Genomic DNA, 27,557 nt, shown 5'->3' on the forward strand with positions numbered 1-27,557 from the left:
GAGGAAAAGCCTCCCTAGGTGGTAAAGCATCCCTGCGCGACCTCCCAGATGGCCCTTCCTGCGCATCTAGCCTCTCTGCCAGCTGTGCCATGGTACTATCCATCTCCCCAATCTTCCTCATGAGCGCGTCTAAAACAGTCGCTATACCCGGGCGCCGCTCGCCACGTTTAGCCTTCGGGGGCATGACTACACTGCTACCTGTACCAACTTTTACCAATGTTTTGATGGAGGAAACACGCGGGCCACTTCACCCTCGCTACCGGAGCCTCACTACTGGCTAGCCCAGCAGGGCAGGTGGGCAACAGGCTGCAACCCGCTTGGCTCCCAGCAGCACCGGGATGCAGACCCCTGACCGTGTCCTCAGGCACCCTCTGCGTAGGTCCCCACGTCCCTGCGCTTCCGCCGCTGGTCACCGTCGCATCACACCGGTGAGAAGGCACCTGCCAGCACTTGAAACTGCATTCTGCGATCCGCGTAGGCTCTTTAACCAAAGCTGTGATACAGTCACCGCCTTCCTGGTATGCAAACAACAAAAATAGTGATTAATAAAATGACCTTTTCTGTGAAAAATCGAGTATTTAGGCTACCTGATGACACACTTCGCGCCCCCACACTGGGAAAACAAAATGTAACTAGTAGCCAAGTAGGTCAATGGACGGGCAACCGCGCTGATAACGTCACCCCACGCACGTTGTCCACCGATCACTGTGTTATCCCCCTGCAGATTTGCACACAAAAGGTCAAAACCAAGCTCCCCAATGGGCTGCACAACGCTTCACACGTTCGCAGCGATCCGCCCGGTGGGCTGGCACAAAGCACCTCACTATTTCTCCCCCCCGCCCGTGATTCAACGAGTCTGTGCCGAGAAGATTGTGCGTGGCGCCGGGCGTTCTCTGTTTGAATATCACAACTCACTGCAACCTAAAACTTTGGTGAAATGAGCTGAAAAATTACCGTTTCTAGAAAATCACCCGTGTCTAAAAATCATCTGTCGACCGGGAAGGCCGCACGAACACCGCCCAAGCCCCCAACACCTTACCTCGTCAAACGAAACGAAGATGCCACCAACGCGCGTCCGCTTCGAAATTGGACACCGAGCTAGAGCGCTAACCTCGCTTTATCAGCGAAGCCACCTGAGCGGGTCGTACAGCACTGTCCGCGTTCCTGCCGGGAGTCCGCCCGTCCGCAGTTCGAAAAAGGGGGGGGGGTGCCAAAAATGCAGGCCCAGCCTCCCGGTCGCGTCCGATGGCCACGAAAACCTCCAGCTGCAGGGAAAACCGCCGGGGAGACGTCCTCGTTTCACACGCCTGCACCCTCGAAGCCAACACCTAAAACAGAAAGGAAAAAACAGTTAAAGATCCTCCCGAGGGAGGGGTGGCACATGCAACGGATGTGCTGCCGGGGGGAGAAAGAGATCGTCCCCCCGGCTTTAAAGGACCCGAGGGTCGCCCACGCCCCCGGAAGTGATCAGATCACTTCCGGGGCGCGGGGGAGCCTCCCATGACCCGGAAGTGATTCAATCACTTCCGGGGCATGTCCACCAGCGCCGGCGAGAGACCACGATTGGGGGCACGGTTCCGGGGGGCACGGCCGACCACCATAATGGCGGCGGGGCCGATGCTGGCCCCGCCTTCCTCGTCTTCCCTGGACCGAAAACAAGCTTCCTAGGACCGGTTTCTGGCATTTCAGCCGTCTTCAGCCAGGCTTGCTTGAATGCAGTGGCAAAGTGAGCAAGGGACTCTAGGCAGCACGCCTGGGTGCCCCACTTTTATTGGATGGTACTAAAATATAGATCACTGTAGACTTGTCCTAGGAAACCAGCGCAAAACCTAAGGGGTTGATGGACGGAGTGTTGAACGTTGCAAGCACTCACCCCCAGTCAACTGATCTGGGTTTAATCCATCATCATTCTTTAGCTCACTCCGCCACCCCAGTTCAGACATGGCCATATGCAAATCAGTCTGACCCTGTGCCTCATGGGAACAGTCCAGCCCGAACTGCCAAGCCAAACTGGAATGGCATGGTGAGCAAAAAAACAATGGATTTAGGCCCAGATCTCTGTACTGGGGTGAATGTATGACATTGTTCTGCATTCTGTCCATCAACTGTTGTTTTTGCATTTGTTCTAGGAGACCAGCATGAAAAGGGAAGTGTTTCTTAACCATTGCCGTAAACTACAATATTGGGACATAAAATATGGCCTGGAACTTGCAAATATGTGGATCACAAAGGATGGCCACTCAGGGGGACTACACAGATCCAGAAGACTTGAGGAGTGTTTTTGAACAGCCTGGACTCCACCCCCATGGAGTCTACGAACACAGTGCCTACCCCCTACATGTTTGCAAGACTCCACGTCAATGTCGGAAAGGGAACAATAACCTGAAAGACCAAGGGTGAGATCATCCTTGAAACATCCTGAGTGAGATAGGCTGATCAAGATTGTTGCAATCATTATGCATGACTCGAAAATGGATACTTCAAGATCACCTCTGAAGCCAACAACAGACACGATACTGAACAATAAACAGTGAACATTGACAACCTAGAATCTCCTGTAACAGAGAAGAGTTATTCATCAGTATCCATCTCTGTGCCCTCCGTCTAGATCATGCCAAGTACTTGATATCTCACTCTTTCGCTTTCTCTCTTTATTACCCACTCTCTTATCTTCCGTCCTTTTGTTTCAATTTCTCTTTCTCAAGGAGACGAATACGATGGCTGTAATCGAGAGGATCTTCCTCCCTTACCTGGAAGAGGAAAAGTAGTGTTATGTGTTCCAGCAGGAAGTCAATGAGAACCTGCAATTGTATCTGTCATTGTACACACTAGATTTAGACAAATTCATGCTCTCCTTAAATTTTGGAACCTAGGAACTTCTGTACTTTATTATATGACTGCCTTGTTTTTCCATTTTTGGGCCGAGTCTCTCACCATCCCTCTTCCCTTCATGGTTGACATATCATGTCCCTTCATTACTAACACTTGACCATGAGAACAGATACTTACCTTTTCAGGCAAATTGAGACATAACGTGGTAACTGTAGGTGCCCCTCGGTCAATAACATGGAAAAGAACACACCTGGGCTTGGTAATTAACAATTAAAGCAGGCAGAGAAAATCTGAGATTCGAACATACTGCCTGACATTAAGTAATAAAACAGATATCCAGCCAGTGTATATTTATTTCATTTATTCTTTTCTATTATTTATCAAAAATTCATCCATTATTCTTTTTTTCTTAAAATATAAATATATATGTTTTTTCTGTTACACATAATGGATTTCTTAAAAATCATTTTCAAAACATTAGCTTATGTTGTCATACTTCATTCATATCATTATTGCCTCATATCAACTATGTAGACATATGTACAGATATAATCGTTTTCTTTTTGCTAGACTATACAAAACCGATTTTATAAAAAAGGGGAGAGAAAAAAGAAACAATTTGGTGATGATGTGCAGAGACTGGCGGTATGTTGTCAGACTACGCACGTTTCGGCATGGCCTTCATCAGGACTCTGTCACAGTATCACTAAATGAAGTAAATGACAACATCAATACCCAGAATTAATCTGCCCGCAATGATATTAACGATTAAAATCTTACACTAAAGTGACAGGCAACATACAGAAGGATTGCTAAGATGATAGCGTTGTAACTCTTATTGCTGTTGTATCAGTGGAAATATAAAAAGAAACAAAATCACCATGAAGAGAATTAAAAAGTATACGAGTAACCATGTGTACATGCCCGAAGATCTACAAGTGGTTTAAAGATTGTTCTGATCATGCTACACAGCACAGATATATATATACAAGGATGAGAAAGATGCGCATGCTCAAAGAATAGATGACAAGCACTTTCTCTATCTTGTTGTGGACCATTTAATCTATAGGTTATTACTGGTATGTTAATATTGGAGGTCATATCTATTTTTGTTGCAGTGATCCAGGTATCAACACAAGAGATGCGTAAATGCTGATTCCTATAAATAGAATTTCCTGCACGATCACTATTTCCTATATGCATGAAAAAAAGGAGAGAAGGCGAAAAGGAAAAGTTTTGAACAAAATGATAATTACAGTGCAAGTCCCCTGGGCTAACAAGCGAATGGCGACATAAAATTATGTACTACCTTCAAGTTTCAATCTTTGATGGAATGGGCAACCCTTGTTTGTTGTTTCAGGTTTGGGGATAGTTTGGCGTTGACTGGTAGATAGAGGATCTTCTCTTTTGGATAAAAATAGAAGTAGGGAAAGGGTAGTTACTGGACAGGATTCTACTTCCTTGTTGAATTTAGATGCTAGATATATAGTGAACCAGATCAATAATGTCATATTTTACCTTTCTTTGAAGCACTCGATCACACAGCAAGAGATATTCATCTAATTTGATTGGTGGCTTTTTCTTGGCGTGTGGAGTATTAATACTAGACCACCATAACCTAGGAATAGATTTGGAAATTAAGTGGATTTATTGTTAAAATCTGTTTTGCCGTTTATCAAAGTAAAATCTATATAGGCCCTGCCCATATATATGGGTACTGATCTGTGTATTGATGACCTCCAATGAGTATACAGATGGCTTCAGGTACATGTATTATTGAGAAATGGTTTTCTGTATGGATCCTACATCGTCAATTAACTAAAATGGAACAGTTTATCCAAGAAAAATCAGGTTCATCATCAAAAGGTTATTCATTTTCTGTGTTGATTAACTATAGCATTTGTAGTCCCGCACGTTGATTAGATGGACCCTGAATGTGGCTATCTATGGTGAGGTAGGTGGGGAACAACCTTTACAACGCAACTTTTACAACGCACTACCATTACAACGAAACTGTTACAACGCGGGTGCATTGACAACGCAGGACATTACAACGCAAGTCTTTACATCGACTTGCACTAGATGGCGTGCTAACATTAAAAATAGTGTAGTTTACTATCCCAACACCTTCCCTACTGTTATGTGGACTGGAGTTGGAATAGTAAATCACACTTTTTTAATGTTAGCACGCCATCTAGTGCAAGTCGATGTAAAGACTTGCGTTGTAATGTCCTGCGTTGTCAATGCACTCGCATTGTAAAACTTTCGTTGTAACAGCATGCGTTGTAACAGCATGCGTTGTAACGTCATACATCTGAGGTAGGTAGATATATATGGTAGTGCCTACAGTAACTCTACTTATTTACCAGCGTAAAGTCGCTATTTGGTCTTTTATTTATTGGATTTTTGCTGGCCATTAGATACATGAGTAGCCAATGGCTCACCTCCAGTGCCCCTTATCTAACGACTAGTGATATGTTTATGGGTATATACATTGACCCTGCACTCATCACTGGCCCTTTTTAATCAAACATTGAATATATCCCTATTGGAAAAAAATATCAACAACATATCTTCTTAAGCCTTCCTAACACACCCCGTTGAAGGTGTTTGGAGCAGGATAGATCTTAATTGTGTGTATCCTTACAAATAGCACATGTTTCTAAGTCGATTATTAAAAGGCATCGTTAGAACCTCTCCAAAGCACTATCCCAATATTAATAAAATATGAACAATCATGACTCCTTACGCCCGGCGTCTAGTGCTGAAGTTATTAAAGTGGACTTATCAGTTTTTGTTCCTCGAATAAGCTAAACTGCTTCATTCTTTGATATCAACGATGTAGTACTCACCGTCCGTGTCGGTCTGCACGCCGCCATTTTAAAACGCCTATTTGCGTCCATGCCTGATCTACACCCTTTTATATTAACGTTCTTCCGGGGTGGATGCATATTGACTACTTCCTAATGCCCCTCAGTCATCCATAATGGGAATGCAGAGATGAATGGGAAGAAACGCACACCCACTATTTGGTATGGATGTAACCCGGCCCAATATACAAGTAGCATGGCGGGACAACCCTTATCCCTCTACATTGACACTTAGACTTGGGTCTTCAGATCCTCACCCTCACCCTTGATTACTGAATGGCACACTCCTGCCCACGGCTACAAGGGCAGATTCAAAGTTTTTGCCTGATCCTACAGAGAAAAGTGCCTCAAGTGACTGCGGATCTCTGCATTCTGAGGTACGAGCCTGCAAACCAAAGGCAGTTAAGAGGAGAGGAGGTTTTTCTCCCCTTCTCTACCGATTTAGCTTCAACTCTTATTTATATTAATATCCTGCATCGCCACACCATATATCCCCTCGCTCACACCTCAAATCTTTATTTCCCCAATCTCTACCCTCTGTGTCATTTAACTAACATTTGTGCACACCTCTGGCAAAGATTAGTTTGCCATTCGAGTAGATGAAAGGAAAACCAGTTTACCTCGTGATTCCTGACAGGATATTCTTTACTCTTTTATCCACCGTGTACAAATATTTGCTGCCCTTCTTGCACTTATTACATAGAGCCACCACCATCACATCATCCCCAGTTACACTTACCTCATTTAATGTAAATGGTATGTCTAGCTCCATGAAACGAAAGACGATCTTTACATACCTAGCATCCAAGCACACGGATTTTGCCCTGTTGCAAGAACCTCGCCTATCTGGGATAAAATAAGAGAAACTTTAAAGAGATTGGATATGTAAGGTCAGATGCAGGAGCTGAATGAGCAGATCTGATGAAGATGCTCCATCTCACAACTCTTGGAAAAAATGCAGCGGGGCAATTCTAATATAACAGTCACTACCCTGTACAATTTTTTAAACATGGGCGGATGTAGAGGGACATTATGTATTTGTTAAATTACGTATGAACAATAACATCATCATAACAGGCTTGATTTATGCCCCAAATGGTGTAAAACTCCTGTTTCTTGCTAAGATATTCAGAGATCCTATGGAATTCAAGAGTAACTCATTGGTGATGGATGGAGACTGGAACCTAGCGCGAGGCCTGACCTAGACAGATCTTGTATGGTGGATACTGTGAATAGTAATGACAGAGCTGTGAAGGGAGATGTGAAATCAGTACATAGTTCACTAGACATTTGACGCCTTATACATCCCCTCCACAAAAACAACACTTTTGTCTTATACTCTCATGGAAAGTGATGCATAATCGACTACTTTGTGATCTCATGATCTTTAACACCTTGAGTATTACTGTTGGACCTGACATCCCTGCCAATGTTTTCCCCCCAATTTTTTGCCTTCTATCCTCCTGTTGTTTGCTGACTTAGCTTTTGCTGACTTTAAGATTCTGCACACTTTACCACTCCCAACCAGTGCCAAAGTGCTTGTGCTCTTTCCTTTAAACATGGTAACATTTGCTCACACCCAATTGGCATATTCAATTTACTTGTAAGTTCCACGTACAGAGGTACTACATTTGCCCAGGGACTGTAAATGAACTACTACTAGTGGGCCTGCAGTACCTATTGTGCCACCCACTTAAGTAGCATTTTAAACATGGCACTGGCCTGCCTTTGCAGCCTGTGTGCAGTTTTAAACTGCCATTTTAACCTGGCAAAATACATCTTTTGTCAGGCCTAAACCTTCCTTTTTAATACATAAAGTCACCCCTAGGGTAAGCCCAAATAGCCCAGAGGGTGGGTGTGGTGTTTAAAACATTGGACATGTACTTTTGAGTTTTACACGTCTTGGCAGTGAAAAACTATCACATTTGTTTTCACTACTGCAAGGTTCACCTCTCACATAGGATAACCTTAGGTTACCTTATTATATCCAATAAGTGATAACTTTCAAATGGTAGCAAGTAGGAATGTCGACTTTGGTGTCTAAAAAATTATAACTTAAACCCCTCTTTAATGATAAAGTCAGCTTTTAAGATCCTACCAGACTTGCACATCATGAAGCCTCTTCCTGGGCACACTCATAAAGGGTTTGACACTAGTATTGTGTGCTCCCAGCCCAGCAAGGGCCAGGCCAGTGAGGAAGGAAATTCCAAACACCTCTAGGGGTGGAAAGCCCAAGCACCTCTAGGGGTGGAAACCTCTAGAACCTTCTCCTACTTCAGTGTTGGCACCCGGTATAACTATTGGACCCCCTAACCCAACTCTTCAGTACACCTCTGGACCTGTGGAAGACTCAGAAGGACTGTTGTGCTGCTCTGCAAGAAGGACTGCTACTTTGCTGCCCTGCTGTCCGAGTGTGGACTAGATATGCATCTTGAACTTAGGACCAACAGAGTAACTCCAAGCGCTAGGTGATTGACCTCCTGACCAGACCCTCAGGGACAGTAAGCCTCCACCTTTCATAAACCCAGCACCTGGATTCTGACTGTTGTGAGTCCTACCCCACCAAGTGGTGCCACTCTAGTCCTGGATCTTTGGAAGTGGTCCGGAAGGTGCTCTGTTAGTCCAACTGTGGTCCTAGCAGAATTGACATAGCGCGATGCATCACCCCGCAGCTCTGCGTCGGAGGCCACCACTGCGAGTCTCATCACTGATGCAGGACCCCTGAGCTCTTCAGGACTACGACTGTGTGACGCCTCCTCGACACAGGACCTCACATCGAAGCCCTGTAACTCCTCGGAGCTGCTGCTGCGCGATGTATCGTCGACGCAGGACGTCACATCGCAGCCCTGCACCTCCCAAGAATCACTGGTGCACGACGCATCCTTGATGCAGACTTCGCATTGCAGCCAGCAGCCCATCTGAACCACTGCTGCGCAATGCATCATCCCCATGGGATCTTGCAACGCTCCGAAATCCAGATTTGAGTTACTTTGTACAGTAGGCTTAACCTGGTTCATGTGTCTGGCCGTGCTCCATCGTGGTCGGCCTGAACTTGTGACTTTGTCCAAATCCAGCTTGACCAGATAATAACACTTGGCGCTTGGGCTTCTAGTCACTGTTTTCACTTAAATGTTTAAAATTGCATATCTCTGGTTCTACGGATTAGGTTTTTGTCATTTTGCTCTCAAATAATTTATTACATTTCACTCTATATTTATAAATTGGTGTGGCATTTTTCTTAGGTTGTGTGTTTGCTTTATTACTGTTTGAAGTGCTGTATAAATACTTTGCACTCTTTTCCTGACTGCACATGTTAATTTGGGGTTTGCTTGTGTTTCACGCTGAAAAGAATTGTGATTGCTGCTTGAGTAGGGTTTCACCCCCTCAACCAGTAACCAAAATTTCGACAATTACGACGTGGCATTTTAGAGGCGCCCCATGCACCAGTCTAAATACTCTTATAACATGACCTGCAACGTTCAGTACACAAACCATGGCGACTAAACTTTACCCAATACAAACTACCAACAGAAAGGGTTTCTCTGAAGGCCCACGTAACGTCATCCCTGAGGGACAATGCAGACGCCATTGTTTCCTTTCATGTCCTATTGTTGGCAGGGAAGGAGACATTTAGGAGGCAGATTATATGGGATGCAACAACTGCCAATAAACATAAGTAAAATAGAAAAATGGATTCAGGGAAGGATATTACACTACTAATTAGGAAGTCCATGGAGACACCCTAAAAGTGCTAATAGAAAACTCTTAGAACAGGCAGAAATATTGCTTAATTCTTTATATACATCAAAAGCCAAATACTCTCAGCACCATCTACAAGTGGCATCTCAGTTACGACAAAGAGGGGCGTCAATGGCTATCCCTGCCATATCCAATTAACAGGATGACCTAACATACCTCCCACAGGAGATAGTGAATACTTTAGCAACCTACTATTGAACCCTATAGGCTTCAGAAGTCATAAACAATATAGAAGGGGAAAATCAATTGTTTCAGAATCTTCATCTTCCCCCCTTTATCCCCGAAGGACGTAAACTCTTAGACGGGGGAGATAACCATAGAGGAGATAGCGTCTGCCAATTCTGCGTTCCCATACCACAAGGCTCAAGGGGAAAACGACCTACCTAGAGAATTTTAGAAATGATGTTGAGGAGATATTACAAAGATCCTGTACGATACTTTCATGGAAGCAGAGGCTAAAGGCTCCTTGACAGCTATTTCTAATAAAGCACTGATGTCAGTCATTTTCAAACCAGACAAAGACCAGCTGATCCATGGCAGTTGTCACCCAATATCTCTATATGTAATGTAGACATAGCCTACAGGACATGTCTACAGAAGTCTTAGCCAATAGGCTTATGATAGCAATCCCTGCACTGATACATCTTTCACAAACTGGGTTTGTCTCTGGGAAATCATCGAGAAACCATTTTCACACCCTCCCACATCTTTTATGGACAATGAAAGATGCACCAGCAGAGGATCTGACTCTGCCTGGATGACAAAAAGAGGTTCAATCACAATGAATGGAACTACATTTTTAATATCTTATGTAGATTCAGCTTGGGGACTGTTTTTTTCATGGAAATTAAGTGGCCGTATGACAAACCTATGGCTCAGGTAAACTGTGGAGATTTCCTTTCTGACCCATTCAACGTTTATAGCAGCACGCACCATGAGTGCCCTTGATCATCACTCTTATTTTTGCTTGCCCTAAGGATCCATCGCTGAAGGCATCAGACATGTTACATCCATAAGATGCATTGAATGCCATTAGTTAGCAGGTCAACCTGGACTGGCTTTCCTTAATTCAGCTGAATCCCCTAAAGAGTTACCTTCCAACAATCTAAGCCACACAATGAAAACAAACATGGCTCCAAGTCCATGCCCAGTTGAAAATAGACGCAAGGCTCTATAAATATCCACCTATCTGGAAAAACATGAATTTTAAGATGGGGGGGCGAAATGATTAACTGGTCAGCGTGGGTACAAGCAAGGATACAACTCCTAACAAACACTGCCCGTAAACTGTTCTTAGACACAATTTGTCTTGCCAACTTCCCAAACAAGAACTCTCTCATTGTATGTCATTCTACTGCAATAGGTTATGTTCCCCTATTTGTGACACTTTAATAAAGGTACAAAAAAATGAAAGTACAGATTTTCAAGGGATGGGTTACCTGCTCCAACCCATTACTAGATAGCATTTATATGTAATTGAACCAGTCCTACAATGAAATGCCAATTACGGAACTGAAAGATTTTCATAGGGCACCTTATAGAAAACTATGGTTTAGGATTTGCATTCTTTTTCTACCATAATTTAATTTTAATTTGTCACTAAGTCACATTAGCTGTACCCGTATAATTTGTCATTGCTGTATAGTAAAAGATATTCACATCTACGTATCAGTTGGACGACATAAAATACAAATAGAATTGACAGATAATTTGATAAAGTATTAGGACAGCACAGCCATTAAAAAAAATAATCAAGAGCTGTAGGGTACTTAAGTACTGGTGTGCAGCAGACTTAGTAATTTTAAGAATGCAGCATACTGACTGAAGAGAACGATATAAAAAAAGGAGAGAACGCCATTCTTTCTTCTGTTCAGAACATACTGCCTTAGTAGTATGCGCATAGTGTAAACTCAAGGCACACGTGGCCGCCTTGCATACAATTGTACAACACAAACACCAGACACTAGGGCCTAGCGAATACATTGTCCTTCACCATAGGCCTTAAGAGAAGATGAATGCTTGTGGCTTGGGGATCAAGAGACAGTTCATTACATAAGCTGGAGAACCCATGAGAATAAAGAGTGACCCCTTATCCTCTCTATGCAAAATATTGGTTTTTGAAAGAACACAGTTTTCACCGAGCAGGGACAGAATTAAGAGGAGGGTTTATTGAATTTTGATTGATGAAAGGTCTGTACCCTGAAAGTCCACACAGAGCTTTGAGGGAGACTGGCCCCTTCATTGACAACAGCAGATAAGTGATTATTTTTGCAATCTAACATAGAACAAATGCAGCCCAAGGTTATTAGAGCACTTTACATGAGCACTAGTTACATTACACAAGGTCAGATTCATTTTTGTAGGAACATGGAGATGAAGGAATTTTGCCGAGATTCCAGGATGTTGAGCCAGTGCTGAGACTTGTACCTGGTTCCCCAATTTCAAAGTTGGCAGCTCTGACCTTAAGGCCATATCATCTCCCGTAAGAGCAGCTCATTGGATAGGAGTAGGTAGAGCAATGTAAAAGTGGTCTCTTCATCTTATGCCTAGTATAAGGCAAGTGGCCATGGTCGGAAGACGCTGCAAGCATCGAAGAAACGCATAGCCACAAGATGAGATCTCGATGACCTTGCGTCAGAACTGGTATTGTGAGCCTTGACACAGCAAAATGGACTCAACCAATGCAGGACATGAAGAAGGGAATGCACAGTGGTAGAGCCAACGCAGCACCTCTTTTGGGGGTTGGGGGATTGCATAAGTGAGGCTGACTAAATGTTCTGTTCTACAGTTCTTTGCTCTGATTCAACCATAGAAATCACCCATACCATTAATTGGGCACAACCTGCACCACTGACAGATGCACGGGTAGGTATGTGGAGAAGTCTGCCATTAGCAGTTTGCACGTAGATACATTTTTCACCGATCATCAATGTAGCTTGGATCTAAATCAATGATTCACAATGTCACTTAAAGGCTCCATCATTGATAACTTGTACAACTGGCCATTTGGTTTTGGATATTGACATTGCCAATGGTGGTTTGTCTGAAAGATGTGTTGGTTTACACCATAAACTATCTAGTTGTTGCAAACGGATAGACAAACATGATCAGTGGATCCTGACAAAAAACAATCCAGTCCACAGACTTTTGAGAGATACACAGAAACTGACGGCTAGAGGAAGAAATGGTGAATACAGAAAATTACACATATTAACATGGCCTTTTCTTTTCAGGAAAGGGTCTATGGAATTTTATCTCCTAATAGTTGTTGTAGCTAAGGAACAGATTGGTAACTTTAAAAAGACCTTAAAAAGTCAGACATTTCCATTTTGGAACCAAACATTTATCCCAGATCAAACAATTCTGCGTTACAAAAGAATAAAATCCGTATCCCTGAAAGTCAGATGCGGTGGCTTTAGTCTGGGGAATAATTAGGACAAATCATAAAGGGCATTTATGGGATTACTTGGAAGAATATTTTCTATTTATCAGACAAAATAATACTTTGGCGAAAAAAATAAATCATGCCAAACTTAATTCTCCAATAACTTAATCAACCTGCTCTGCCAGGAGGACCCAGCTCACTTGCCCTGCCTGCACTATAGGAAACCATTGGAACTGCATATAGGACAGTACTGATGAAAAGTAGCCTGGAGGCGAGATGCTGGGTAATCGCTGAGGATAACGGTATTCAGAAGGTATCCCTAAACAGAGCTGCTTTTTATTTTAGGAAAATAGTAGAATGTCTCAGAGGGCAATACTGGGACTGATTCGAATTTTCATATAAGTCAGCCGGACTGACCCTTTCATATGGGCCCACCTATCTTTTTGTGGTTCTTGACTTGGATGACTTTGGATGACCTGGAAAATGCTTAGACCATGCTGTAGTCAGTGAGGGGTAATTCACAGTTGTGTGCAAGCGTTACAGCTCATATGCGGTGCATGTGAATTGTTCATGGCTTTTTGAGTGTGTATTTATATTCTCTTCTAGCTCCTATCGAAAGCATGCATTAATGTCCTCTCACGTTTGTTTTGTATTTATGTGCAGCAGGGACTTTTCTATCCCTCTTTGTACTTATTGTATGCAGGATGCCCATTGCTTGTGTCTGTGGTTAAGAACATTGCAAAATCTTGTTTTTTAATAGAACCAGTCAGAATGTATATGCATGCGTAAATACTTAGGGGTATATTCACAAGAATGTGTGATAACTACCGCAAGAGTAGCGTAATGCAACTTTCAATATCGCAGCCTATCGCGGGAACATAACCCCGTGCCAACATGGAATTCACAACAAGGCGGTAGCATGTGATAGTCACCAGATAACCCGCCAAATATCCGAGTAAAAATCAGCACCACACCGCATAAATGCGATACGCGACCGCAAAAAAACATGCGATGAGGCCAACCACAGCACAAAAAGTAGCGAAAACCTGCTACAGGCCTGCAAATCCCATGCATCTGGTGGAACAATGCACCATAAAAACCACAGAAAATAACACACCCAAAACAATCCAAAGCGTGTAGCAACATGGATGCACCTTGACAGAGCGCAGGGGCCAACTCGAACCCCACAACCCCCACAGACTACCAGCAAGGAAAAACGGGGTTGGGAAAGGCCAAGGAGAAGAGGGAGAGGAAGACGGGGTGCAGACCGCAGGAAAACAAAACCAGCGTCACGGAGGAGACAGAACACTACCAGCAACTGACCCACTAGCAGACCACCTGGATTGCAGTCGGAGTGCCGAGAAGGCCAATCCAGGAGGCCAATCGGTGCTGGCATGACGTGACTACCTAAACCAGGCACAAACCCACTGCCAACAGGAAGGCAGCAATGGCGACAGGAGGTGGCAGTCCAGCGCCACCTGAGGAGCTGAAGGAAACCCAGGTCACAGTCATCAGTGAGGAGACGGTGCAAGGAGTAGGGAGTATGGACACAGCTCGAGAGGACCTGACACAACATCAACAGGGAGTGCAACAAACAGGGACTGGGGGGACAGGGGGGAGTGGGCACAATGGCATACATGCACAACGAGGTGTAGCACACTGCACACCCACAATCACCCAGGTCCATGGGCCCGATCCCCTTGGCACACTGCAGCACACACACATAGCACGAACAGCACACCCACATTGATGACAACGAGGAACCACGAGCATAGCCGAAACTGCAGAACAGAGGACACAACTGGCTCCGCACATGCACAGAAACATGCCTACTACATCTGACGGAGCCAGAAACTGTGAAATGGAAATGTACGTGTACGACATCACATCCGTCACGTAGACCAAACGTACACTGTCCCGCAGAAGAATCCAGCACCCCCAAACAGTCACAATGTACATTGCCATACAGCCTGCATGCAAACCTGCACAATGCGCCAACATCCATGTCAACCCAAGGTCAATACGCACCTCCTCTTCACATTGCAGAGGGGCACACAACACCTTCAGCAGAGCACAGAATACAACACATCAGTGATGCCGAAGAGGACCACCACACCATCGACACCGACGCCCTACAACAGCACATGGATATCCCACGCAACCCCCCACCAGGACCCGGACAGCCAAGTTACTCAGAGGAGAACACCGAGCCTGCAACAGACCACACAGCAGGAAGCACCTGCAAGCACAGCTGGCCCACGATACTTCCCCCACCCACACATCGCACCCCAATGCCATGTTCCTGCATGCCAGAAAGGAGGTGGCCCAACAGGTGTGGGTGGGGGCCGAACCCATGGAATACGAACCAGGACACATACATAGGTGTCTATCACCCTTCAGGGGCCACCAACACCCCACTAAGGAGACCCACACTGACATAGAGACACATGCAGTTGCACATTCACAGTACAGAACCACGGGCAGGGGTGCTCAAATTGCGGTCACACACCCATGTTTGCTCTGCGTACGATGGCCCTGGCCATCCCCTTACGAATTGAGTGGGTGACGACAAAGCTACATGTCCAAGCTCCAACCCGCTGCCTGGGGTGACATGTCTGCATCCGATGTACACAGCACAGCGTAATGTCCTAGGGCCCAGGGCCCTCATGCATGCAAGACCACAGGGACACACGTAGATATCATGTCGAACTGGCTACGGGCACGTGTGCCCGGCCCCTTTATTGGCAGGGCGACATGTACAGTGACGCCTGTGCTGGATGTGTGTGGGGTGAGTGTACGCCAGCCCGCATGGAGTGCTTGGTGCTGGCAACAACTTGAACATTGGACACCAGTGCAATGGAAACAGAAAACACATGCATAACAGAGTCAACTGCACAGTAACATGGTGGGAGCCGGAGTAAGGACAGAGGTCCCCCAATATTCAGTCAGGAGGTTCCGTGAGTTGCAGTGCACTGAGGTAGGGGCACTAGAGATGAGTGCGCTCATGTGAAGGAATTGCTAGGATTGTGTCCCTTTGGGTTAGTCCTGATGCAGATGCAGTGGGGTGTGTAACACCTGCATCAACTTCCTCATCCACGTCCCATGTCTCCCACACTGCCTGAGGTGACTGTTGCATCCGCAGTCCACAGCTCAATAGCCAGTAATGATGGTTCCGGGTGTGTGGCTCGACTACCACCTCCTGTCTGCATTCCTGCCTTGGGTATGTGTCCTCCTGCCCTCCCATTGTATGTGCCATCTCCCGTACGCACACTTGACACATCTTCCCCATCATATTCCCAGGTCTTCCACACTGCATGAGGGGACATAGCTGCGCAATATCTACACAGAACAAAACTCAATCACTAACGGACAATGGCTTGTGGTGCACTGAGTCACTGGCACCTGGAGTGCTGAGCAGGGTATCAGGCCGATGATGGCATCCACGACAGGTCTGAGCAACTCTGTAGGTCTGTCAGGACCACTGTATCAACTCTGGCACATGGCGTTTGGAGGTGGTCCTTGTGGTGGTGGCGTGCGCCTCCTGCGGTGATGCGACGTCCGGGCCGGTCAGGACCCGAATCTATGTGAGTGCCCTGGTGGCCCGCAGTTGAGGCCGGAGGCTGCGGACAATGCAGGGCCACAGACACATGGCGTTGATGACCCCAAGGCCAACACTTCAGGGGCCATCCAAATAGCTCAGAAGAAGGGGTCCCGGACCTGACCAGCACAGAGGTAGTGGCCCTGGATTCACGGCGGCTGATACAGGCACCCAGCCATGGAACGGTGACTTGCGGTGCAGTCAGATGGGCCATGCGACCTGAGCGGGTCACCATCAATGTCCAAGGTGTATGTTGCGGAGGGTCTCGGGGGACAGTGGAAGGTGTCCTCCAGGGCATGATGCCAAAAGGTTTGATTTTGTTCGGAAGCAGCAAATGGAGGAGTGGAATGTGACAGCCTCATTGCCACCACCAATTCGGTATCAGCTACATAAGGATGAAAACTGCCCCCTAGTCCATAGACTCAGACGCCACCAAAGTTCGACCAGAGAGTGTCCAAGATTGTCGGGGAACAGATTTAGTGGCACCGGACTGGGAGGGGATGCTGTCTGCGATGATGCTGATATGCTGATATAAACTCAGCCATTGCAAAATGAAGAGTCTGTGACCTGCCGGACTGTAGTGTAGGCCGGAGGCAGCGGTCAGCAGTGGCCCACAGCCACGTGTCGTTGGCTGGCGAGGCACAGAGTTAGTGACACAAGGGCAGTTGTCTGTAGTGTTCGATCACCTCCGTAACGATGATCTTGTTCCCTCCAGACTGCAACACGTCATCCTCTCATGCCTCTCTGTGGATGCGATGACATGTATTCTGCCTTTTGAATAACCGATGTTCAGTTCCAAATCTGTGTCCCACTCGTGCGCAGCATAGGCCGAGGGCAGTAATCCGCCTAGGCCCACAGACACGTGAGGTTGTGATGCCATGCACAGACTTGTTGGCACCACATCGAAGGGGGTATAGTGACTAGTCCTATGCCTTAAATGGTGTTCACTGCCATGGTGTAATCAAGACTCAGTTCCAAATGTGTGACCTACCTGACCATGGTGTAGGCCTGAGGCAGCAGTCAGCACGGGCCATTCACCGAGTGTCGCCGGAATAGGTTGGATGGCCCCACCGGCCAGCGTAGTTCAGGTTCAGTGGCACCATGTGTTCGGACACCTCTGTGTATGTGACCCGGGTTTTGTCCAGACTGAGCCGCATCTCCCTCTTACTCCTATCCGTGCGACCACTGGTGTGGACTCTGCCATTTGTGATTTGTGCCTAGGTGCTGGATGTGGGACCTACTGGTTCACAGGGTAGTCCTGGTCCCTCATCCACGGATCGCCGGCTGGCGTTGAACAGGGTTAGTGGCACCACGTGTCGCCAGCTGGCGTTGAACAGGTTTAGTGGTACCACGTGTCGCAGGCTGGCGTTGAACAGAGTTAGTGGTACCACGTGTCGCAGGCAGGAGTTGAACAGACTTAGTGGCATCACGTGTCGCAAGAAGCCCATATGGAACTATGTCTCACTGATTGAAGGGAGTCTGGTCAGGGCCTGCTTTAGGGCAGTGCGACTGGTGCGGCCTCACTGGGCGCAGAACTCTGGAGGGGGCCCTGAGCTCAGGGGGGTGTGCTCTGTTTAGCAATAACTTATGATTGGAGGGGCTCTTATGTCTAGTGGTAGTGAGAGAATCCGAGGAGGCGGTCATAGGGTGTGGGGGCGCCAAAATTGATTGTCGCACCGGGCACCACCAGCGCTAAAGCCGGCCCTGAGTCTGGTGCTGTTGCCAGTGGCCCGCATTTGGGGGTCACTGCCATTCATGACTCAGGACACAGTTTCACTCATGGGACCTACTGGGCCGAGCAGTAGGTCTGAGGCGGCAGTAGAGTACGTCAACGAAAAAGGACTAATGCGGGCCTATGTCGTAGAGGCCGTGATGGTCTGAGGAGGCTGCCAAGGTCGCGAGACTCGGGCCTGGAGCGTGTGCCCAAACGTGGTGGGCCCTCCTTGACACACGCCGGTGTCGGCAGGTGATCAGTGAGGCCTGGCTGCACAGGGGCAGGCCTGAGGGGGCCGTGGTCCGGCAGGCGCACAGTGTCGCAGGCAACTCCGCTCTAGAGGACAGCGTCGGCCTCGTGGCAGGGTGAGAGGAGCCACCCTGGCAGAGACGTTGGGCTTTCCAGAAGAGGACCACGCCCAGGGCTACGTGCTTCTTATTCACACCCCTACGCTGGCGTGGCGTACACCAGGCCATCCCACTCCGATCACGCTTGGGGGGGCGTAACACGCAAGAATTTCGTGAGGTCCCCCACTGGCAGTGGTGACATGGTTGCGTCCACTGTCCACTACACTCCATACACCAGAGGTTTATGTCGCCTTGGATATGGGTGTGTGCTGCATACTGCGGTCTGTCCAGCACATCTCCGCCACTCTTGGCATTGTGTACTTTCCCAATCATGGTACTATTGCATCCTTCACACATGCCTGTTTGCCACCTCTCCCCACATTCGGCTGTTGTGTGGCTGAAGTGCCATGCCGTTGACGGCTCATGTTCACGGCTTGGCCAGGTAACCATTGTGAGTTGTTCTGTTGTGTCTGGTGAGTGGGCATGTTGTTGTGCATGTTGGTTGTGATTTTGTGACGTGTGCATTGCCAGAGTTGTGATTTGCATGGTTGTGGAGTTGAGGTGAGTGGGGTGTTCATTTGGAACTTGCCATGGTGCTGTGCATTTCCCTTGTTGCCATCCTGGGTAAGCTGGTTGGTGATGGACGGTCGGAGAATGAAGGTATCATGCACACTGGCTGTGTATTTGAAGGCGACATTGTTGGAGGTTCCGCGGTGTTCTGTTATTGCCTGCAGATTGGGGTGTGACGTTTGCTTTCTGTTGCAGTGATTGTGTGCTGTGTCACCAGGGGGCACAGGTGGTACGTGTGCTGTGGATTGACCCCAACACATGCGTGCATCCTGCTATGGCGTATGATCCTTGCTTGGTCTCCAGCGTGACCTGCGCATTGTGTTGGACGTATGGGGACTGGGGTACCAGGGTGATGGTGATGTCCAGGACAGGTGTGAGGGACTTGGATGTGACTGGCAGTGAGACTCCTCCAACTCTGGTGGGTGTTGGTTGGGGGGTGCCAGGGGCCAACAGGTGCAGCCAAGCCAGCAGCCTGGTGTGGGGTGGGATGTTGGTTGTCCGCTTTGTTGGTGCCGTAGGCCTGTTGGACGATGATGGTCGGGATGTGTGGGATGGTTGTCCCTTTCAGCCTGTGGTGGACGGTGACATTGTCAGCAGTTGGGTCTGTGAGGCTGGTACGCTTCTTGGGGGTCCTCTGTCTTTGTCTGCGCTGCGTCTGGGGTAGACCGGGGGGGGGGGTTCGGGTGTGGGTTGTGGTCCTGGGGTGGTGTGGGTGGGTGTTGTGGCCCTCTTGGGTGTTTTGGCCGCATGATGGGTGGCTTCATGGCATCTGTTGCCCTTCCGATGTGGCCCTGGGCTCGTCTCCCTTCTGTGGTGCAGGCTGCCGTCCGACTTTACACCAGGTCAGAGCAGGTGTAGATTTCCTGGTGCTAACGCGCCTTATCGCCTGTTTTGTGTTTTTATCGCAGGTCTGTCTGGTCATTGAGAATGTTGAGGTGTGATGTTGTTGCGGCTTTTGGCACGGGAACGCCCACTCTGAATCTCATTAGCGATAGTTGCGGTGGGCCTCTGTGGCGATGTTTTTTTAGGCTGCTATCGCGGGTAAATTGGTGCTGTGGGCTGTTTTCACAGGCTTGTGAATGGGGAGGTATTTTTATCACGACTTTGGCTGCAATAAAGTGATGTTAGTTCGGCAATAGTTTCTTGTGAATATGCCCCTTAGAGTACTTTCTGCACATGTATGTAACATATGCCCACGTTCTTACATGTAAGCACCACTGTGAATGACGAATGTTGAACTCGTGCAAGCACAATGGGTTTCTTTAGGTTTAAGTATACTTTACTAAGAGAAAGAGCTTTGCCAATTGACAACAGCAATGTACAAACCCTGTAATATTAATATAACTCCTCATCTTATTTTCTAGACCTGTTATTACCATATCATGTTAGTATCTAGACCTGTTCTTTCCATGCAATGTTAGTGAAATATAAAATACATTCACCATAATTCCTTCACAGATATAAAACATTGCTTGCTCCTCCGTATAAGCAGTGACTTTCAAAAAATATATTTATCCATAAATTTAAAATATTACAAACTATGCCACATCTTGGATTCGGGTACCTTTAGATCAAAACACTCACGCATGCTATAGTGACAACATAGCATAAAACTCTTTACTAGTTAAAAATCAGTATTTCTAAATTTGCCTTTAACAGAATTAACCTTCGCCCTCGAGTTTAATTCAAATGAAGCGTGTCTGATTGAGCACGTCCATTTGGCAGTTTTTACGTAGTATATTTCCACTCTCCCATTTTGTAACCCCATATGAGGACATCTAGGGTCAGGTTTACAAAACCCCTGTGTGGTCAATATGCAACACGCTGTGAAAAGTTTCAGTTTATGCAAAGGTTTTGCACATAATGTTGCAGGTGCACAACTTATGTTATACACACTTGTATGGGCTGTGCATATAAGTTGAGTGAGATGTGGCCGAGGTGTGGTGAAGATGCATGTGTAGGTACATCTCTCATTCAACAACAGATGAGCCTTCTGGTGCTCCAGGCTTAGCCAGCACCCAGACAGAATAGGAAAACCATAATGCATGCAGAGGATATATATATACATTCCCATATTTTACAGTCATGTTAGTGTACCGTATAGGGCCATTCTAGAAGAAAGCACTTCGCCACCCGTATAAGCGAAGGTGTGAGGGCAGGCTGACATATTTCATTTGCTTTATATCAACTGAGAATAACTATACAAGGCAATATTATTTGTTGCAACCTCAATACATTTTCACGGTGTGGATCCACTTTGTTAGAAATGTTTTTTTTTTTTTTAAATCTCAGAGCACGTATTTACTCTATAATGAAGGACTATATGCTTTGAAAGAAATGGGATATAGTTTATATGTTACAAAACAGTAAAGCATGAATAAAAAAGTAAATATTTTTCCCTTAAGAAGAAGTGCAGGATTAATCTTAAAGTGCTGATGACTGATATACTGCAGTTCTATGCACTTCAAAATAATCAACAACATGGAAAATAATTGCATACATTAAAAACGATTGTGTGAATTATGTTTCCTACTTCAGATGTTACATAGATCAATCCATCAATCAAGTAGTATTTGTATAGAGCAGATAATCACCCCAGGTATCAGTCGAAGAGCCAGGTCTTGCGTCCCTTCCTGAAGTGGCTCAGCGAGGGGGCAGTGCAGAGGTGGAGGGGGAGGGTGTTCCAGGCTTTGGGGGCGAGGTGGGAGAAGGAGCGAGCTCCGGACCAGCTGCGGCGGATAAGTAGTGTCTGAGAGAGGGCGAGATGTGTGGAGCGGAGGTTTCTGGTAGGTTGATGGAAGATCAGGTGGTGGTTCATGTAGGCTGGTCCTTGGTAGTGGAGGGTTTTGTAGGGGTGGGTGAGGAGCTTGAAATGGCCTCTCTTCTGAACAGGGAGCCAGTGGAGGTCTTTTAGGTGCTGGGTGATGTGTGCCCTCTTGGGCAGGTTGAGAATCGGTCTAGCTACTGCACTCTGGATTGTCTGGAGTCTTTGCATGAGTTCGGTGGTGGTGCTGGCATAGAGTGCTTTACGTAGTCAAGCCAGCTGTTGATGAGGGCCTGCGTCACAGTTTTCCTTGTGCTGATGGGAAGCCACCTGAGGATTTTGCAGAGCATGCAGATCGTGTGGAAGCAGGCTGAGGAGAGGGTATTGACTGGCGTTTCATGGAGAGTTCGCTGTCCAGGATGATGCCGAGGTTGGTGCATGGGGGTAGGTCTGAGCTCCTCTGGCCGCCAGGAGTCCCTCCAAAGGGTAGTGTGTCCGCCAAAGATTAGAACTTCCGTTTCGAATAGATCCTTCTTGTCTTACTGTTATTTCTATAGTTTATAACCTCTAGACATATTTTCATATATTTTCCACCGAATTTTGCATATTTTTTCTGCAAATGTTTGCATTGTTTTGTAGATTTGGACAGGTTCTAAAAATGCACTTGACCCAGCCAGATCTGGTTTATACTGTGTGGAATCATCAAGTTGACCTGGATGGAATATTTTCAAACTGGCGTTAACCTTGGAAAACTTCTCCTGGCACATGGGGAGAGGATGTAGCCTTACGGCTAGAGTGGTCGACCTCGAAGCTGGGGAACCGGGTTTGAGTCTTGGCAACGACGCTCAACATCCTGTGATTCTGAGCAAATCACTTAATCTCCCTGTGTCTAACAAAAATGAACGTGTCCATCTGTAACGAAATTGGTACTCATGTAAAGTGCTCTGATTCCCGATGTATCGGGTCTAGTTTGTGCTATATAAAACTCTAAAAAAAAGAAAAATCGCATTTTTCCATCATGCACCTTAAATTGTTTAAAACTTGCAACCCCCCCCCCTGCCTCTATCCCTTTTTGCATGCTTCTGCCATGCTTTGGTATTAAATAGATAGCGGGTCTCGAGGCAGATTGTAATATTGTTACCACCAAATAAATATTGGTGAGGACAATAACTGTGGAGGATGTACTAATTTCACTTATCTAAAGTGTGTTTAGAGAAAACAATTCTACTACAGCCTGAAATAAATTAAAGCCAAACATATAGGAACATGCTTGCTGACTTTTGGCTTAATTTCCCTCCATGAATGACTGTATATGCAACTTTTAGTGTTTTTAAATTTACATTTTACTTCCCCTGAACACCTGTATTCATTTTGCTACTTTCACTTTCATGTCTCTGCAAACAAAACTACATGTGATCTGGAAAAGATGACATACTTCATAACCGCCTTTGGTTACTATCTTTTGAGACAACATAAGCCTCTGCAATTGGAATACAGCTGTCTAATGTAAATACCGGTACATAGTAAGTGTATTATCCTTGTAAAATGACATGTTTAATTATTTGCTATTTCATTCTGACAAGAAAAATCCAGCATGTTTTGCATACACAACAAGTAAGTCCCCCTTCTTTGTACTTTTTATTTGCAAACAGATTTAGTAGTCCCCGATTTTATCGTTATTTTTTGCATTGGCAATGAGAGGGGTTAATGATGCGCTTTAAATCATTCTAGAGTCTTGTGAACTAGAACAATCACCAGGTCTCTTAGCAACAGTTATTTAAAGTAGCAAAACTACAAAAGTACGAGCTATGCAAAAGAAGTGTTTGGTATTATTATTACATTGCTGAGCAGTTTCACTGGGCAGTCCTGGGTTCAGTAAGAGGGCGGACGTTTTAACATGTTAACCGTACCCTAGAATGTATCACTTTATCTAGAAATGTTGGTATATTTTTCATCTCGCAGGGTCTAAACTTAGGTTTCCTAACCAGCCTTCCATCGATTCTTCTATAAGATTCACCCTCCTCTGAGAACAAATTCAGGCTAGTGATATTAGATCTTGTAGTGTAAGGTATGTAACTATGTGGCATGCATGATGTACTTCACATTCCAAAATGCAACAAGCACATGCCATGACCTGTTGTATTCCAATCACCCAGCCTATGAAATGGCACAATATATCATTTGCACCCCAACCGCTATGAGACAATACTGCAACCTGAAAACATTGCTGATGACATCATGTTAGGAAAATTTGACACCAATATGTCGGTGCGTTGTTGGCACCAGATGAGAAGTTGAGATCCAAAGTCTTAGGGACAATTTGTGGACCTAAACCTATGTTTTACAAGGATTTTGACTTTGTGTAGATTCACAGAGTCCATCTGATTATGCATGGACATCTGCACAAAGCGTGCACTCCATTGCAAAGTTCTCTGACATGAACCTTACTCATGTAGTTGCAAGAAAAACTGTATTTTAATTTTTATCGACGCCAAGCGCATTTTTATCTCTTTGGGGATCCCCGTACACCTCCGTCCCCATGGAATTTGCAGCTGGCCCCTTTCCTTTTTCACCCTGGAAAGATGTGTACTCCTTCCTTTAGCTATGTGTTTTTCCCGGGTGGCAAAGGTAGGGAGCACGACCTTACAAATGTGTGGCTGTTCCAGGCATTTTGTAGCGCCACCACCATCACAGGCCCTTTCCTCCCATGACCGTTTTCCATAGCATTGCTGAAAATGTGCTGTGCTAGCAGATTTTCCTCACTTTTAAGTTCCATATGTGAGTATTATCCCCACAGAGGTTCGGAGCAGATTCAAAAAGATGTCAGAAATGTACTGCTCAAGGGTTGCTCCTATAAGCAAATTTCTGACTTGCTTGAAAATCACCAAGAATTCCAGGAGAGCTCCAAGGAAGCTGTAACAATTGTAGCTTCCCAAGAGTACCTCCGATCGCAATCATTTACACATTTGGAAACATATCGAGTGGATATTTCAGAATGCATAATTTTACCCTATCAGTGCATTTACACTGAGTAACTTTCATTTTTGTTTTGCCACCAAGAAAGTGTTTATCCCCAAAGAGAAATGTCTTCTTTTTATGGGCCCGGTGGGGGTGGGGGCGGGGTATTACCTTCCATTTCCAGTTCTGAAAACAAATTTGCTCCTACCCATGACAGGAGTACATCTGTAACTCTTTTCAGCATCAGAAACCACCTGCAATTGTCTGTGAAGGACCACAGTCTAGCGAGCTGATGTACCAGCTTATATACCAGCTGTTGCCTAGTTCTGCTCTCTGAAACACCCAAACACTGCCCTGTGAAGAGACTTACGCGAACTTAGTTTAGTTTACATATTATGGGCATATTCATGTTTTGAGAATCACAAGATTGAATCTGCACTTCTAAATGACGCTCTTTGTGAATTTAAGTCTCACTTGGGCAAACAATTAAGTCTCACTTGGGCAAACAAATCGCTTTGTGGATCGTCGATCTTGAAATCTATGTCCTAAGATGTTTTTATGCACCTAAGTTGGGCTTAAGTGTGCACAACTATTTGTGACTCAGCCTTAAATGGTCAGCTATGAAAACAGAAGACCAGAATACTAGTTCCAACCTCCCCACTCGGCTTTGCCTCGCTTTCCTTATCTGACATCAAGTAGAGAGCTTGTAAAAGGTGTGTAACCCTGTATGAAGAGTAGTGGAAAAAGTAACTGGAAAGCAGCCTTTTCATTGTCTATGACAATGTCGAAGAACCCCTGTTACTACAGGACCCCAGCTCTTCGATAAAGATTGCCTAATTGCTTAATGAGAAGAGTGCTTTATGGGAGTAAAACGCTTTAATCAATTACACACATTAGTACAGCGCCTGCAGCAATCACTGCGCCCACAGGGACTGTAGTGTCCTAGCATGGACACGTTCTAGTGTTCATAAGTGTATGATCTACACTTTACACCCACCCACCACCTACGTCACTGGGTCAGGTGACTAGGCTAATAAAAGGGCCGAGCGCACGTGCTCGTGGCCAGTTAACCCACCATATAACCATGTGTCCGCGTCAGTCATTCTCAGCATGAGGGCCTAGGGCCCCAAACACCACATTGGCGACGAGGCGGGTACTTTACACCCGCGTGTGCAGCCCCCGATCGGCGCACCATCGACGACATGGAGGGAGAGAGAATTGCCCCCAAGGAGGACAAACCCTCTGCAGGAAGGCGCGACGCGCCGAGAAGCCAGCCAGGCGAGCGGAGCCCGCAGCAGGCCCTGCGGTGACCGGGTGCCCACCCCGCACCGCCACGAAGACTGGTAGGCGACGCTGTGCCCCAGGGAGGAAGCGTGGCAGTCGGGTGCCCACCCCGACCTGCCGCGGTGCCTAGAAGCGCCCAGAAGGAGAAGTGCTGACCGTGCGGAGCCCACCCGCACCGGCCGCGACGCCGAGATTGAGCCGGAGAAAATCGGGTGCCCACCCCGAACCTGTCTAGCCTGCCGCCGTGCCCGGTTCGAAGAGTGCACCGAGCGGAGCCCACCCGCGTCGGCCACGACCCCTCACAGGAGCCTGTGTCATGCGGAGCCCACCCGCGTCACGAGGAAGCCCAGCCGGGCTGGAGGTGAGCCCGAGATATGCAGGAAGGTCCCAGCGGGTGCCCACCCCGCGTAGAGGAACCTGGTGTGCCCTCCGGCACGAAGGAAGCTCCCGGTCCGGCCAGAGAGAAGCGAGGTACGGGCACCCCCTCCCTGCGCAGCCCGCAAAGTGAGGAGACCGGCTGCGGGGAGGGGGCGGAACAACGCAACAGCGGAGCCCACCCGCAGCACAGACCAGCGACCCCGGACACACTTCCCGGCATAGCGGCACCATCCCTCCCCCCCCGCCCCGGCCAGCGAGTGAATAAAGGAGCTGCCGAGGGCGGGGAGAGCAACGTACTGGAGGAAGGCGCGGATCGGAGCGCTAAATAAATAAACAAAGGGGTGCCTGGCCCGCGACGCAAAGACAGTAGAGAGAAAAATAAAGTTACTACCAGCGGGTGCCTACCCCGCATGAGGGCGATCTTAAGTGCAACGAATGGCCGCCGCCGGCCGGAGGAGTATGCCCCACCGCGCAGCACACGAAAGAACTGCGAGCAAGCGGCCAGCGCCGCCGGAAATTGACTTAAAACTGAGTGCGCGATGGCACTACCTGGCACCATGCCCCCAAGGAGTGTTGCCTCGCCCTCTGCGCAGCCCACGTGCCTGTGCCCTCCATGCAGCTGCTGAAAAGTAAAGCGGAGCCCACCCGCAGTGACAAGAGTCCCACAACACGCCCACAGAGTAATGCCTGTAACTCGAGGGTTGCTTCCTGACAATGCCTGTGCCCCCTGCCTCTCAATAAACTTAAGTACACAAAGAAATAAAGAAAAGACTAAATGAAGAGACTTACCTGCTGCCCAGCTCCTGTCCTGCCCTTCACTGGTCTGCCTGGCTCCAGCTCCCCTCCAGCCCTCTGCACTCTACCGGAGCCTGGGGAAATGCTGGAAAGGAAAACGGGGCATAGAGTTCTGGCAGTACAGAATGGTTGCTGCTGAAGCCAAGGAAAAGCAACACTGCCACCCAGTGGCCACTGGTGGTACTGCAGCACACAGAAACCAACAAGCCTACAGCAAGCCAAGGAAGTCCAGCAGCTACAGGAGACCGACGGAAAGGGAGAAGAGGCAGCAAGGCAAGTACCGCAAGGTCTGACGGAGGCGCG

General features: G+C 46.9%; 1 long non-coding RNA gene across 1 annotated transcript; it reads right to left on the bottom strand.

Annotated features, from left to right (window-relative positions):
* Positions 1-3,402: 3,402 nt before the first annotated feature.
* On the bottom strand, positions 3,403-27,353 carry LOC146865980 (uncharacterized). The gene is made up of 5 exons (XR_014976745.1): positions 27,249-27,353; positions 6,500-6,548; positions 4,351-4,450; positions 4,142-4,236; positions 3,403-3,538 (listed from the first exon to the last, which is right to left on the bottom strand). It is a non-coding gene; the product is annotated as an uncharacterized LOC146865980 (long non-coding RNA).
* Positions 27,354-27,557: the final 204 nt, after the last annotated feature.

The sequence above is a fragment of the Triturus cristatus genome, chromosome 2_1, assembly GCF_964204655.1.
Source record: "Triturus cristatus chromosome 2_1, aTriCri1.1, whole genome shotgun sequence".
NCBI classification, from domain to species: Eukaryota; Metazoa; Chordata; class Amphibia; order Caudata; family Salamandridae; genus Triturus; species Triturus cristatus.